The 16,556-nt window shown below is 40.0% G+C and overlaps 1 long non-coding RNA gene across 1 annotated transcript; it reads right to left on the bottom strand.

Moving 5' to 3' along the window:
* Positions 1-9,680: 9,680 nt before the first annotated feature.
* LOC135933167 (uncharacterized) lies at positions 9,681-10,761 on the bottom strand. Its single transcript, XR_010573686.1, has 3 exons — positions 10,652-10,761; positions 10,421-10,483; positions 9,681-10,027 (listed from the first exon to the last, which is right to left on the bottom strand). It is a non-coding gene; the product is annotated as an uncharacterized LOC135933167 (long non-coding RNA).
* Between the last annotated feature and the right edge of the window lie 5,795 nt (positions 10,762-16,556).

Raw genomic sequence — 16,556 nt, 5'->3', positions numbered from 1 at the left:
TGTAAAGGAAAACGAAAGAGTTGAGTAGGTACTAGTTGAAAAGGGTTTTTTATATATATATATATATATATATATATAAATTCCCCTCTCGTCCCTGCGGGCAGTCTGTCCTCAAACTCGGGTCCTCTACCAGAGGCCTGGGAGCATGAGGGTCCTGCGCAGTATCTTAGATGTTCCCAGGACTGCGCTCTTCTGGACAGAGATCTCCGATGTTGTTCCCGGGATCTACTGGAGCCACTCGCCTAGCTTGGGAGTCACTTCACCTTGTGCTCTGATTACCACGGGGACCACTGTTATCTTCATGCTCCACATCTTCTCCAGCTCTTATCTGAGCCCTTGTTTCTTCTCTAGTTTCTCATGTTCCTTCTTCCTGATGTTGCGGTCATTCGGTATCGCTATGTCTATCACTATGGCTGTCTTCTTCTGCTTGTCTACCACCACTATGTCCACTTGGTTAGCCACCACCATTTTGTCCGTCTGTATCTGTCCCACAGGATCTTACCTCGGTCATCCTCCACCACCCTAGGGGGGTGTCTCCCATTTTGACCTCGGGACTTCCAGACCATACTCGGCACAGATGTTTCTGTACACTATGCCGGCCATTTGATTATGGCGTCCCATGTATGCCCTGCCTGCTAGCATCTTGCACCCTGCTGTTATGTGTTGGATCGTCTCAGGGGCATCTTTACACAGCCTGCACCTGGGGCCTTGCCTGGTGTGATAGACCCCAGCCTCTATGGATCTTGTGCTCAGAAGTTGTTCCTTTGCTGCCATGATTAGTGCCTCTGTGCTGTCTTTCAGTCCAGCTTTGTCCAGCCACTGGCAGGACATTTGGATGTCAGCCACTTCCTCTGTCTGCCGGTGGTACATACTGTGCAGGGTATATGTAGCTTTATGTCAAAGTCTTGCAAAAAGAGTTAACAGCCAGAGAGTCACATCAAAGAGCAGTGAGTGAGGCGTCCCTACACAAAGTCCCAGCAAACTTTTAGACTCTTTTGCTGAACCTATAGATACTATTGCTTTGGATGCAATTTGGCATTTCCTCATGTTTGATCTTTTGCAGGCAGAGAAGAGAGCACCATTTGTGAAAATAGCTATGACTATATAATCAGATAAACTGATTTCCTGCTTTCCTTTTACAGCAAAAGAGACTCAAAAACACTCTTTATGCTGCATCACTGATGAGCTGTTTACAGTCAAACTTCAGGAGCTTCATGCTCCTAATGCAAAGAGATGGTAAAGAACTCATAATACTGACTCACTGGCTTTTGAAAACTTTCGATCTGAAATACGGTAAGATCACTTTTGATGATATCATAGAAAGGAGCAACACATTTTGCAAGGATGAGCAGTAAGGAAGACTTTTGGCCAGTTTTACATTTGACATTTGAAAACTAAAGAAACAGTACAAATGCATTTGTTCCACTTACAGTCTTCTAAAACTGTTTCTGTCTGCAACAAACAATGACACAGATTAATCGCCACTTCTGCAATTGATTGAAAGAATGAGCGACTATCATTTTAAAATAATGAAAGACCAAGTTAAACTACTGTCTGATTTAGAGTTGCTGAAAGTGTTTATTTGTTTTGTCGTTCAGGCTTTGTCAAAATATTTAGGTTTGAAATAAAGTCTGATTATTTTTCATCTGAGTAAAAGAACCATCATATAACTTTGAAACTCTTTGGAGGTCAACTCTTGTTAAGCTAAGTTTGGATTCCTGATTTGTACTCGTTGTGCTAACAAATAAGAATGCTGTTATGAAACTGCATGAGGGTAGTCTGTCAGTGCGCCCACCAGTGTGTGAATGTGTGTGTGAATGGGTGGATGACTGAAAGTGTAAAGCGCTTTGGGGTCCTTAGAGACTAGTAAAGCGCTATACAAATACAGGCCATTTACCATTTAGTACACTTAAAAACATAGTTCTTTTTTCTAATTCATAAATTCTTTGAACAATGTGCATCAGAATGTCAGCTTCTCACATCAGCAGAAGTTGAATAGCTTATTTTTTAAAGCAAATATTTTATAGAACATCAAATTGCAACAGTAGTTATCTCAAGGTGCTTTATAGTGTAAGGAAAAGACACTACAATAACACAATGAAAAGAGAGAAAACCCCAACAATCATATGGCCCCCTATATGCAAGCACTTTGGCGACAGGGGGAAGGGAAAAACTCCCAAAGGACCAAAGGAGACTGCAGTGATAAAGTGTCAAATGTTTAAAGCTGTAAATATCTAAACCCTGCACGTCTGAGTGTCAGCTGTACATGTTGAATGTGTTATTTGAAGATCCATTGAGTCAAGCCCTACAGTCTCTTTGGTATAATGCTGCTGAGTGACTGCACTTCAGTGAATGTTCAGATGGATGGGCACAAAATGACAATAGACAATGGAGAGCTGGACATTCCCTTGGCTGTGCATGGGGTATTTGTAATTTATCACATTTTATAGTGTTTCTTACCCAGCTGAAGAAAACATTTATGTGTTCAAGGCATTAATCTTAAAGCCCAGTACCAACAAGTGTGCATACAAAGTTTGGCATATGTCAGCTAACTTTATCTATGGTGACATGCTCAGGGTTTGTATTGCCTGAAAGCAAATTGTTTCAGGTGCATTTTTGTCTCCTTAAAAAAAACCTTTCAGGCGTCTGTCTATGTTTGGGTATCTACAGGTCTTAAAGAAAGCAAAACGAAACAATGAATTTACTGGTATCCAAAAGGGCGTTAAAATGTTTTCTTGTAGACAGACAGGCTAATGGTTTTCTGTGTGATTGCTGAGATGGCTATTGACTAAAAGGAGAAATGTTTCAACTGAGGCATTTGTGTGCTGGAGGATGTTCAGCCTTTATTTTGAAGTTTTTCATTCAGACTTGACAGAAACACTCTCACTCTCTCAACACTACCTGGGTCTGGGTGCAGTTTCCCCCTCCAAGGGCAAGGGTACCTAGACCTGGGGTATAGAGTACACTTGGGGAGTGTGATTGTGTGTACAGTGTCTATTTATGTCTGTCTCCACGTTGGGTGAGTGTTGAGTAATTACATATGAGAGCATGAGGGTGGGAATGGATGTTTGTATCTGTGTGTGCCTGTTTGTCTGTGTCTATATGTCAGGTCGGGTATCAGACGCCACCTCTCTAGGGACATCTCAGGCCCTCCAAGGTATGGAGGCCTATCTCCACCACTCCCCCTGCCAGTCGCAGACGCCCTCAGACACCGGTGCATTGGTGGTTCTTTGTGTCCGGGGATGGGCGTCCAGGTACGCACCGGCTCACTCCTGGTGGCTGCTTGTCAGGGCCTGGAGCCTGGGGCTCGCTCAGGCCCCTTCGGGGGGTGGGGTGCCCTCAGCCTCGGCCTGGGGCTCGGTCACTCTGGCACAGCTGGCTGCCGGCGGAGCTCACGGGCACGTCACTGCAACCCCCCCTGGCTTCTGCTCCGCGGCTGCTGAGTGACCCCTCATCTGGGACTCTCCTCAGCTCTTTCCGGGAGACTGGCACGGTTGCCCCTCCGTTGGTCTTCCTTGGTCTCTTGTGCTCTGAGGGCCTCTGGATGTCTGGAGCCTGGATCTCCTCCATACCTGCTTCAAGCCCTGGAGGACGGGGCTATGGCTCCCCACACCCTCTAGCAGATCATTACATGAAGGAACCTTTTAAATACAAGCACGCTCATGCTCACAGGTGTACACACGGGTGCTCACACACACAAACTACACCCTTTTTGGCTCCTACCTCAAAGCACACTGTGTGCTGTCGATCTTACGTGCTGCACAATAATATTCAATATTTAGTATTTACTGTTATATTCACATAGTTCATCGCGATGATGATGTTTATTATATTGCTCTCTTTTTTTGCTTGTTTTCTCTTTTTTCTTTTTCAACAGGTGATCCAGGTGATTGATATATGTATTTTTTTGTCTGTTTGTTATGTTGGTTTTTGTTTTTTGCCCTTTATCACCGTTCTTCTTTCCCTGCCTCTCTTTCTTTCTCCCTTTTCGTTCCCCCAGTCATGTCTGTCCCGTGTGTAGCAAGTGAAAATAAAATAAAATAAACAATAAAAGCAAAAAAAAGAAAGAAAAAAGAAAGAAACACTCAGTGTTCGCATTATGGAATGATAATTAAATATATATCACTCAGCTGAAATTCACTTGGGGTACTAAACTAAGACGTGCGGACCGAGGTTTTCGCAGTACATTGTTACACAATATTAACATAGTTTTACAATTGCCACAAGTCATGTAAACCAAAAGTCATGATTAACTTTTCGTAATATACTGACAAATTGAGACATTCAGAAACCAATTTGCCCGGTGGGCCGATGGTGGTTTTTCGTTTTTATGGGCCGATGGGTTTTGTTTTTTTTTCCTTTCGTTTTTTTTCCGTAACGGTATAAACACTGAAAGGTGGTGGATTGGCCAGATGCTGGGAGATGTGTAAAAATAACTCAATTGTTTGGTGGTGGCTATTGCGGAGCTTCCACAGATTCAGTAACATTAGCAAGTGGTGGAGGCCAGCAGATGCAACACGCTGGCAGGTGGATGACAGAAAGGCAGGAGGAGCACAGACCCGAGGCGGTGAACTGAACTTCAGGTAAGAAGTTATGACCTGCAGTCTATCTGGGTCAGATATAAACCAAGTTTAGGTGTTGTTTATTTTCGTTATGCTGACTTTTTACTGTCAGTTACAATAACTGGTACTGCGTACTAGCTAGCATGACGGAGTTTACATACTGCTGGGCGGGAGCTATGATATTATTGATGTTGAACTTGTTTTATCTTATTTTATTTATAATGTTAGTTATTAGAGTTTCCAACCGTCCCGTAAAAAACGGAATCGTCCCGCATTCAGAGAAAATATTTCGCGTTTCGTATTGAGCTTAAAAGGAACACAGTTTGTCCCGGACTTCAGCTACAATGAAAAAAAAGACACAAAGCTGGAGTTATTCTGTCGTTGCGCTGCACAGCTGCCTCTTCTCCTCTCATTCTCTCCCCCTCCCTCCCCTGATGTTACTTCAATCATGAAACTGATCAATGATCAGCTGATCGGCTTTTCTCTCTTGTTTATTTATCGCCCACTTTGCACCAGAAAGAGGAAACCAGGGGATGTCGTGCTAAACAACAGCAGCTCGTTTAAGCTTGATCAGCTGTTGTTAGAATTTATTTAATATTAATTTCTAGTATCAGCTGATGTTTGCTGGAGCCACAGCTGTAAAAGCTGCTGGTCATGATGTCGGTTTGGTTATCTGGTGAGAGAAAAACATGAAGCTGAAACCAGGAGATGTCCTTACTGGGTCATCAGAGCTGAACAGGTGATGGAGAAACAGGTTTACCTTTTAGGTGACATGAATGAGTTGAAGGGAAGTTATGAACTGTTTCTGAGAGACAAATAACACCAGGATCCTTTTCTAAGTAGCTGACAGCTGGTAACTGTGCAGGGGCGGGTCTAGCAAAGTTTTGCCAGGGGGCCATGAAGGGCATTAACAGGGAAAGGGGGGCACAAAGAAATACTTTTCTTTCTTATTCTCATTTAAAATGTCTCGCTTTTAACAAATAATTATCTGAATCTTACAACAAACGTTTTCATCTGATGTAAAATGTATAGAAATCCATTATTGTACATAGTAATTTTTTTAGGGTCCCATCATAATTTCTTCAGAAGTAGCTAAGTATTGTATATGATGCCAGCATTTTCCCACATTTTCTAGATACTGTACCAGTACTGTGTGTAAAATGTCATCAAAAAGTTTTATTCTTTCTCACCTTTCACTTTTTAAAGGTTGCCATGTTAGAAAAAATATTTTGCCCTGCCATGCTGTTTATTGACGTGGCAAATGAATGATTTATGAAAATATATCTAAATCTGTCATCAGTAATCAGTAATGATCATGTCTCACCTCTTCTCTGTGTTAATTTCAGGTTTTCACCATGTGTTGTAGATAGTTCAGGAGGTTAACTTGACCAAGCAGTCTACTTTCGGGTACTGTTTAGAATACCAAAATAGGGAGGATGGTGTAGGTTTAAGTTTATTAGACTGATACATATATACCAACAAGACAGTGTACATCACTGTGACAACAGCGTTTGTTTTCATTCAAAGGATTTATGGTTTTTCCTATAATACCTGGTGGGCCGGTCTCTAGTCAAAATGCCCGGGCCGATTTTTTGTCCCAGTCCAGCCCTGCTATGGAGTCTAGTTCTTTTTGCATGTTTCAGTGCCTGATTGGTTTATTATACATAACATATCACACATGATAATTAAGTAATTACAATAAGTACAATAAGTAATTGTTTTTGTCCACTATACATGCCACACTTCCCGTGACGTCATGTTTTATTTTGCATTGTTCATTTTTTGAAGGATATTTCTTCCTTCAGATATGAGGAGATTACACCTTTTTATCAATGGCAGCTTTATTTCCATGGAGAACGCCAAATTGTGTAACAGACTGCAGCAATCAAGTCTGTCTTGCAACACCTCAGTTTGCTGTTATCAGTGCCTACGCTGAACATGATGGTATTTATCAATTTCAATCTAAGGTGGCAAATGCTACTTTTTTTTTCTTTTAGTGAAATCATTCAATTTTGTCCTCATAAATTACACTATTATTATATTTTCACTTCTTGCATGATTTACATAATTCCTTTTGCCCATATAATTAAAATGCCTCTCTAATCCTAATTAGCAATTTGGTTTTTAAGTTAGGTGGCTGCCATTTTGGCACCTTAAATAAATTTCAGCTGCTTTGTTTGACATCATATCTTCATCTTCTGGTTGGTGTGACGAATTATTTATTCAAAGAAAATGATCAAAAAGCTGTTTAGTCTTAGAACTGGCTTTGTAATCCTCTCAAGGCTTTCAAGATGTCATTGGCTTTGTTTCTCAGCTGTTTCTTTAGTTTGGGGCGTGATGTGTTGCTTTTTGGGATTTTTTTTTTTTAGCCTACTTCACTTTCAGACAGGTTCTATTTAAGTGGGTTCTTAATTCTGCAAGTCTGGCAGTAATCAGGTCTGGATGTCGCGAATGAAACTGCACTCAGCTTTCCAAAAACTGTGGTTTCAATCATAATAATTCATCATTTAAAAAGGTGGGGGTGAGGACAGGTGGATTAACTTGTCACACAGGTCTAAGTCAGCTTGGTTGGGTTTGTTGTCTTAATTAATGAAATCATCGTTTAAAATAATTAAAATTTGGTTGATGAAATACTGTATAATCCTGATTTTCATCTAGTACGTTCACTCATGAAGTCATTACATATTCTTACAAAAACAGCACGATAAGTGCAGAAAGTGTGGTAACTATCTGTCTGCTACTCTGATGAAACTGCTTTTCAGTTATCACAGAAAGAGGTGACATTTGTCTGAATATGGATAATGCAACACATAGACAGGATATTGCATTATCCGATGCTGTAAGAATATGATATTATGACACACTTGGATCCAAGAAGTTTAAACCACTTGTCTTTTGATACTTGAAAGAAAAAATAATAATCCGAGCCTTTTAGCTGAAGAACAATTTCATTTGATTGGTCAAAGAGGGTACACCAAAAAGGGTCAGCTTAATGGATGGGGATTTTGAATGCAGTGCAAGTGAAGGTGGACCTGTCCTTCGAGGCGCTGATAAAGGGCAAACACGCGCAGCCCGTCCGCATGTACAGGTTGGGAGAAAAACAACCAGATAAATTCATAACTTGTCTGGAGACGGCCTTGCCAGTGTAATCCCTATTGCCTGGAGCTTGGCTTAAACATGGTTGAGAGCGTTCTCCTCCAGCTAGCCATAAATCTGTGACTTTAGCCGCTTTGGAAAACCAACAGGATCCTCTCTCTGGCTTTTTATCTTTATGCCCCCCATTGTTAGTGAGCTGATTAAAAGGTGCTTGATTTAAAGTGGCTTTCCATTTCCTCATCTCTCCCTCTGCTCATTTGGCATTTTTCTCCCGTTCATTCAGTTTTTTTTGAAAAACTCCATCTCGCTCGCTTTCTCTTGTTCGCGGGTGTAACGCTTCACTTCCTTAAGAGCATCCAATCATGGCCTCACACAGTCACACACACAGCTGAGCTCTCACACGCACCCACAGACGCTCACTACATATACTAGAGAGGAGAGAAAGCTGGCTGCCTCTTGTACAACTCTGTTATAATTATAGAGGCTGGGATTTGGGGGAATTCATCTGCCTGTTGCTGCTTGGGGACGAAAAAAAAGTAATGGAAGAGGGGATGGAGAAATTACGGCCACACAAGTTAAATACCAGTAAACTATACCCACTATATAGTTTTTTTTCATCGTCTATTATTATTTTATTAGAGTAAAAGCCGGATCGGTTGAAGGTGAATGAGGGTGCAGAAAGGAGAATAAATAGGAGATCAGGCATGGCCACAATGTGAACACCGAGCAACGGATGAGGCATATCGATTCTATCTCATGCGTATTAATAACGTGGAGACACTCTTTAATTTCAGAGGAAACGCTTGAGAATCACATTACCCTCTCCCAATAATCAATTTCAGGCCCTTCAGACCCGGAGTCGTGTTTCTCAAATTGGTTTAAAATTTATGCTGCGACAGGCTGAGCTCGGGCAGCGGTGACAGCAACACCTTCCCCGTCGCGATGACACCGCGGCGTCGCTGGAGAATCAGGAGGAGGACGGACGAACAGTGAGGGAGTCATGATACTTCATTAAAGTGATACACTTGGCTGATTTGTCTCTCACGTCCCTGAACCTGTCTCCATTCTATTTTTCCACCTCAGATGGCCCTTTGTTGCTCATATTGATTCGTCTCCTGATATTTAGACCTTTTTTCCCCCTGATTTCTTTTTCTATTGGATCATTACTTTTATTTGTCTTATTATAACAAAAACATGTCATTTGTCTTTGTTGTAATTTAGCTTTATATCCCAACTCATTAGAAACAGTGTGGATCTGGTGAATCTTCTGCATCAGTTTCACAAAAATAGCTTTATTTATGTTAATGAAAACCCCAAAATCATGCATCACATGTGTCACTTGTTCACATCATTGATGAATTCACATATTTCAATTCATCCCAGATTGTTATACACTGTAAAATCTAATTAGTTCCCAGAACTCAAAAAAATTGAGGAAACTCGTTGCCTCAAAAAAATTGAGTAAAGCTTAGCTAAAAATGACTAAGTTAGGACAACTTATTTATTTTGAGTACTCTGTACAAGCTCATTTGTTCCCAGAACTCAAAAAAAATTGGATCAAGTTTACGTAAGATGACCAAGTTAGGGCAACTTACTCATTTTGAGTACACTGTACAGCCTTGTTAGTTCCCAGAACTCAAAAAAATTGAGGAAACTCGTTGCCTCAAAAAAACTAAGTAAAGCTTACTTAAGATGACTGTTAGGACAACTTATACATTGCAAGTCTGCAGCATTAAGAATAACTTGATATTTCTGACTGTACAATACTAATTGTTTACCTACTGACAAACATTTCAAGTTCAACTAAATGAAAAAACAATTTGTGGTAACCTGAATATGATTAAAAATAATTAACAACAATTTTTGTAATGATGTTAAAATCAGCCCAACTTTTATTTTCAAACACAACAAAGTATAACAGCCAACATACTGGACACTGTTCTGCTGAACAACAAACAATTATAATCTTACAATGAAACAAAGTCTCAGATGTAATTATTCCGAAAATAAGTTTAGGCCTACCACAAGTTTGTTTTGTACTTACATTACTTATATAATCAAAATAAAATATTTGTTGTTCTGTCACAAGTGCAGTCTCTAATTTAAACAACACATTTGTTTTTCATTCCAACACAGGAGCTGGAATGTTGTAATATTTTAAGGATGGCTTGTTTCCAGTCGAGGCATTACTGCCTGAATGACTGTCATGGATCGAGGTGATCCAAATGTAGGTGCAGAAGAAAGTCTTTAACTTCCCTTAAGTACAGTGGCAGTGGATGTGGGTTGGAGATGCAATGAGCTTGAACTTGCAGGCGACCATCTTCACTGACCACACCATCTGTGACGGAGGACTCATCTCTCCTGGTGTCCTGCAAGCAAACAATCATATTTTTTGGAACATGAACTTAATTGCTTTCTTAAAACATTTTTTTCTACTTTTGGTATAAAACAGACTCCAATTTAGACAATCTCAGGCTCCCTCCCCACCGGAGAGGTGACATTCAATGTCCCAATTGTCAGTCTGGATAGCTGTGACCACCACCCGACACACAATAATGTCATGAAAGCATCATTTTAAAAAGGGCTATGCAAACATGGCCAATAACTTTAATTCTAATGATGTGCAAAATGATTTGGGCACAAAACAAATTTTGCTGTTAGAAAACTTGCAGACTTCACTATATACAGTGTAGTTTGTAAACTAAGTTTGGGGGATGTGATCTTTCAAGAAATGCAGACCAAACTGTTGTTTGTTTACTTACACAGCATGTCTTGTAGACTTAACTGGAGTCACAGCAACAGCATACTGCAGTCATATCTCAAGTCTAATAACAGAAGACAGGAAAAGATCAGTAAAGAAACAACTTCCCCAAACCAAAGCACAAATAAAACAATAAGTAAAACAGGCTGATCTAAAGTATGATTAAAGTTCAGCCTGATTAATATAAATGTCACTGACAGTTGCTAATATATTGGAAAACCAAAATACTTACCACTGAGTTGATGTCTTTCTGTCCAACAACAGGAGTGCTGGTCCCGAGCCTCAAAGACAGTAAGAAGCAAGCAGAGGGAGAAAAAACAGAACATATTTCAGAAACTGATTTGATCCTTTATGTTACAATGATTGCACAGCCATTGAGTTTGCTTATGTTGTTAAATAAAAGCTAGATTTGACATTAATAGATGCAACAGATGTTCAAAAGCTGCCACAAAGCATGAACAACAAATGGACGTCTCCGAAAACGTCGGAGCATTTTTGCAAATATGTGATGTCTTGATAAATCGAGCAGATATTTGAACTTTACACAGCTACATTCTCGCCTGAAAATATCTTAAAAGTTTATTTTGTGACCCAGAAAAAGTAATAAGTTTTTTAGCCGCGCTCCTCCGCCATTGCCGCGCTTACAAGTACGCACAGGCTCCGACAACCGTGGCCGACAAATGCGATCCTCCTTTTCCCCAGATTACCCTTTCTGGATCACAAAATAACCTTTTAAGATATTTTCAGGCGATAATGTAGCTGTGTAATGCTCAAATATCTACTTAATTTATCAAAATATCACATATTTGCAGAAGTGCTTCCACGTTTTCGGAGAGCTCTGTTATCCACCAGCGCGATGGCTGACCTGGAGGTCAAGGCTCGATAGAGTCCGAAAGCACAGCTAACTCCTGGCGTATTCTTTTCAACCCCCCTGCACTCTTTTGCTACTCAGGTTAAACATGATATATATAGTTAGTTAGGTAGTTATGGCTATAGATTGAAAATATCCCCCACACCCCACCCCACCCCTAACGGCTGCACCTCCCGAAGAATTTTGTCTGGGCTCTTATCGCACTTTTTTATTTCAAACAATCAACAGAAAATTTCACCGACATAGTTTTATGTAAGGTTTTTAAAGCTGTGGTGTTAATTTTTAAGTAACATGAGCCCAGCGGCAGCAGCAACGCTAGGCTAACACTAACTAGCTAGCAAGATTAGAAACCTGGTGCTAAACTAAGAGAAGCCACAAAATCAGTTTGAATAAGAGTAAACATTTACTCACCAAGTCAGTAAAGATCCACAGCAATGACAACAATAATATCTCCAGGTCTGCTCAATATATTCCATAACAAATGCTGGCGCCATGAACATGCGGACTGATCCGGGAGGGAGGAGGACGGTAGTCACGTGGCATTTTCAAAACACATCTTTCATCCTTCCGCACTGAGAAGCAAAACTTCCAGCTTACTTAGTTTTTCTAAGTTAAGACAACTCAAATAAATTGAGTTTATCAGCGTTTTTGCATAAAAAGTACTGGTAACGTATTTAAATCGAGTTCTGATAACAAATTGATAAAAATTCAGTTCAGCCTATTTAATATTTTTAATTAAACACAATATTACATTTTACAGTGTAGTAGCTACAGCATTCAAAATGTAATCCACTTAAGGCTCGTAGAACACCCAAATATATTTAAGGCCTGTGTCTAAGTTTGTGGTAGGTGTTGATTAGAGACAAACACATGCACTGAGCACCCAGAGCCACAGGGTACTTTCAACCAAAATATGCTGAAGCTTCTTCAAATAAAATCAAAATGAAAAACGAATAGTGAAACCTGAAATGTCCTCTCAAAACAAGAGTGGATTTTGCACAGACATTGCGTTAAACGTGGAGGAAAATCTACCCGGGGATGTCCTTTATACCTCCTTTTAAGTTCAGCTTCCCTGTTGGTGGTGGTCAGTCAGCTAGCTTTAGTCAGATAAGTCAGCGCAAGGTCAGGTTCAGTCGCAAAGCGCTCTTAAATCAAAGGGAAAAGTCAAGTTGCTTGGTGCGGCGCTTGAGGAGTCCAACACGGGTGGCGGCCTCCTCTTTGCCACGGGGGTAGGGAGGTGATCAGGTTCAGCGGTGGCTCACCAGTTACTTCATCAACGATGACTCAGATACACAGAATCATGAAATCTGACTTTGACAGATAACAGATCATAATGTTGCTGTAACGCTAAGGTAAATAAATTCATTAGTTCATCTCTTATCTGTACAGTAGTTTTCACATCAAGTACATGAATTATGATTAATAAACATTCAAGGTCAATGGTATTTTTTTTATTAATTAATTCACTAATTTATTACCTAGATTTGCTTGTCATCTATCAGAAAAAAGGATCAGAAAAAATCTGCCATACCGTATTTTTATCTTCTTTTTTATTTTTTTTCCAAATGATGAGACATAATTAAAGGTTTTATAATAATATTCTTTTTAAAAACTGCAAAATAACATTTATACAAACAGAGCATGTTTTTACAAGGGCATGGAGACATAAACAGTCTTGTCAACATGCAAAACAGAGACGACTGGGTTTTTTGTTTTGTTTTTGCAGCTGAGCCACATTTATTATACCTATTGTATGGTTACATTAGGCATTACAGACAAATATAGACTAAATGGACTGAAAATGGATGCCTGCTTGAGCATAAAGGTATCAAGTGCGGTTGCTACAGAGACGAGAGTTGTACATCTTTTCCAAGACAGACACACAACTCTTTACATCTAATCTTATTTGAGTCAAAAGGCTGAAGCTCTCACGCGTTGTATTATTTACAGCAGGCTTCTTCCTCCATAACTACGACCTTCCAGTCACGTTCAGGGCAAATCTGTCCAATTTACAACTTAAAACACTCATAAATATTGTGTTTTACATCAAGGCCTTATGACATCCTCCACACTATGCACTTGAACATATAAAAGTGATGTCTTGATGCATTCTCAAGCATCCAGGTAAGTAAATCTCCAAAAGTTGATTCTGGATGTAGCGTTTTGAGGGGGAGAAACGTTTTGTCACTCGTCCAAGTGACTTCTTCAGTCTCAGCTGACTGCAGGTTTCCCCAATCTTATAAAAAGTACATTTGCACAATGACTGAAACCAGCCCACTGAAGGAACAATGGGAATTAAGATTTTTTTTACTTGTATACAAGTTAAAAAATCTTAATTCAGCAATTGAAAAGAAAGAAGACAGGGGGGTTGTTTGTTTTTTTTGTTGTTTTTTTTTTTTAATAAACTATGGCTTATATGCATTTACCCGGTGTAGATTCTTGCATTTATAAAGACTAAGAGCAAAAGTGATTTGACGGAAAGTGCATAAATCAGTGGATGGTTCAAAAAGCATGCTTCAGTATGGGAATCATGCCATTTGTGATGCAAATTATAACAGAGAGAACTAATGACTGGCTACAAATAGCAAATTAGTGTCATCCATAAATAGCATGGGGTTTGAATTGATAAAAATGCATTAAGGATGAAACTTTACCAGCATATTTGTGTGCCCAAAAGTAACCAAAGCCAAAAATGGATAGGCCATAAGAGCAGGGAATGATATAAAAGCAGATCAGAAAAAATCAAAATCGAAACACCACACATAAAAACAAACATCCTATTATTAGTTTTGTTGTAGTTTAGTTAGGTACTAACTAAAAGCAATTATCATATTCATCATTATGAAAAACAGTGAGGGAAATGATCATTTGACCTTTTGCTGAATTTGTAAGTTTGCTCACGTACAAAGAAATGAATAGTCTCTAATTTTATGCTAATTTCATTTGAATGGAGGGACAGAATATCAACCAAAAATCCAGAAAAAACACACATTAAATAAAAGTTATTTCACTCAGTGACTTGGAAATCAGTTTATAAGTATTTGATCCCCAAACAATACATGATTTAGTAACTTGGTGGAGAAACTCTTGTGGTGAGCCCAGCGGTAAGATGTTTCTTGTAGCTGGTTATCAGGTTTGCAAACATCTCAGGAGGGTTTTGGTTCACTTCTCTTTACATAACCGATTTTTATACTACTGAGGTCTGGAGACTAGGTAGGACACTCCATAACCTTAATGCTTAGTGCTTCTTCTTTAGCCACTCTTTTGTTGCCTTGGCGGTATGTTTTGGGTCATTGTCATGGAAAACCCATCCATGACCCATCTTCAGTGCTTTGGCTGAGGTAAGGAGACTCTCATCCAAGAACTCATTGTACGGTATGGTATGGCCCTGTCCATTGGCCCCTCAGTGAGAAGAAAAACGGCTTTCAAGCATAATGTTTCTTGACTGTGGCGATGGTGTTCTTTGGGTCATACTCAGAATGTCTCTTCCTCCAAACATGGCGGGTCACACTGATTCCAAACAGCTTTCATCAGACCACGGTACTTTCTCCCAAGCCTTCTCTGACTCATTTATGGTCACTGGCAAACTTAAGACGGGCCTGTGCATGTGCCTTCTTGAGCAGGGAGACCTTAAAGGGGCTGCAGGATTTCAGTCTATTAGTGTAATGTGTTACCAATGGTGTTCTTGGCGACTGTGGTCATTAACAAGCTCCTCTTGTGTAGTTTTGGCTGATCCACCACCTTTCTTGTTATCATCCTCACCCCATTAGGCAATATCTTGCATGGAGCTTCAGACCGAGAGCATTTGTTGATCATTTTATATTTCTTCCATTTCTGAATAATGTCACCAGCACTTGTCACCTTCTCAATAAGCTCTTGTGAATCGTCTTGCAGCCTGGTGTCAGTCTACGATCTTGTCCCTGATGTCCGTTGAGAGCTCTTTGGTTTTCCACATGGTGGTGGAGAGGCTGAAATTGAAGACAATATTCTGAACAGATGCACCTTATATACATAACGAGTTGGGATCAGGACTGTATCTTTATCTGTAATTGATTGATTAGAATCTGTGTATACATATTTCACTCAATTATATGCAACAATTTATAACCTTTATGTTTTGTGTTTTTCCAGATTTTTGGTCAGTATTTTGTCTCTCTCCATTAAAAATGAAACTACCATAACAATGAGAGATGTTCATTTCTTTATAAGTGAGCAAACTTACAAATTCAGCAGGGGACCCAAAAAATTTTCTCCCACTCTACAATAACAGTTTAGCTAGCTTAGTTTCTTCACTGAGTAGCAGATACAGTAGACTAGTATCTGAAAATATCTAACTTCAAAGGTCCAATTCATTAACACTTAGTTATTTTTAACATGCATGAGTATCTGTAACATGAAATATAATTAAGTTATAAAATGGGCTGTTGTCAACAATGCTAGAGTTCACTGTGCACAGTTTTTCAGTGCAGTACATTTATATGCCAGCGCCATCGACAACATTATCACTCTGCCACCCGACTCCCTTTCTGTCCTCTCTCCATCTCTTTCTCTCTCTCTCCGTGTTTTCCAGCTTGGCCCATGCAGCATCCTGGCTCGCCTGGCCAAAGATAGTTCCCTTCTTTCTCTGTGACTGCCTGGCTGCTCTGCTCTAGGCCCCGAGGCTCTCTCTTGTGCAACTGGCTGGGCATTGCTCCACATGACATGTCCATTTGCAAGACAAGCCCGTCCCCTACTTGTAAAAACAGCAGCCCCCTAACCACAGTGCTGTGACAGACACAACAAAGGCAAGGAAGGAGGAAGATTTTTTTTTTAAGAGATGTTGTTACCATAAAAGCAGGAAGATGAGATGATAGTGTAAAAGAAATGACAGACAACGATAAAAATAAAGAAAAAGTTAAAAAGCAATGTGACTGCATTAATTTATAGCCAATGTGAGGTTTTGTTTTTCTGTAAAATCCCTTGAATCCGCTGCCCTTTCTAGAGTTTATGGCTAAAGCGCCTCATCACATTCAGGAGTGTTTACAGCTCTCTGGCCTGAGGGACAACTTATGCATTAATATGCCGCTAGGGAGGCGTGCCATGTATTTGCAGCATATTCCCTCAACTGCTTGCATCGAGACCAACCGCTAAAACATCCAATGCACTGCACAAGAACCAAGGGAGAGACGAGGGAAGGAGAGGAGAGGATGCGTTGTCAAGGTAACTAACACGGAAGTAGACAGACGGAGAAATTGAATACGCTATGCACTTTTACAGCGCTGAGGAT

This window comes from Pelmatolapia mariae, linkage group LG22 (assembly GCF_036321145.2).
Source record: "Pelmatolapia mariae isolate MD_Pm_ZW linkage group LG22, Pm_UMD_F_2, whole genome shotgun sequence".
Classification (NCBI taxonomy): domain Eukaryota; kingdom Metazoa; phylum Chordata; class Actinopteri; order Cichliformes; family Cichlidae; genus Pelmatolapia; species Pelmatolapia mariae.
This window is presented reverse-complemented; position numbering and strand designations above follow the sequence as displayed.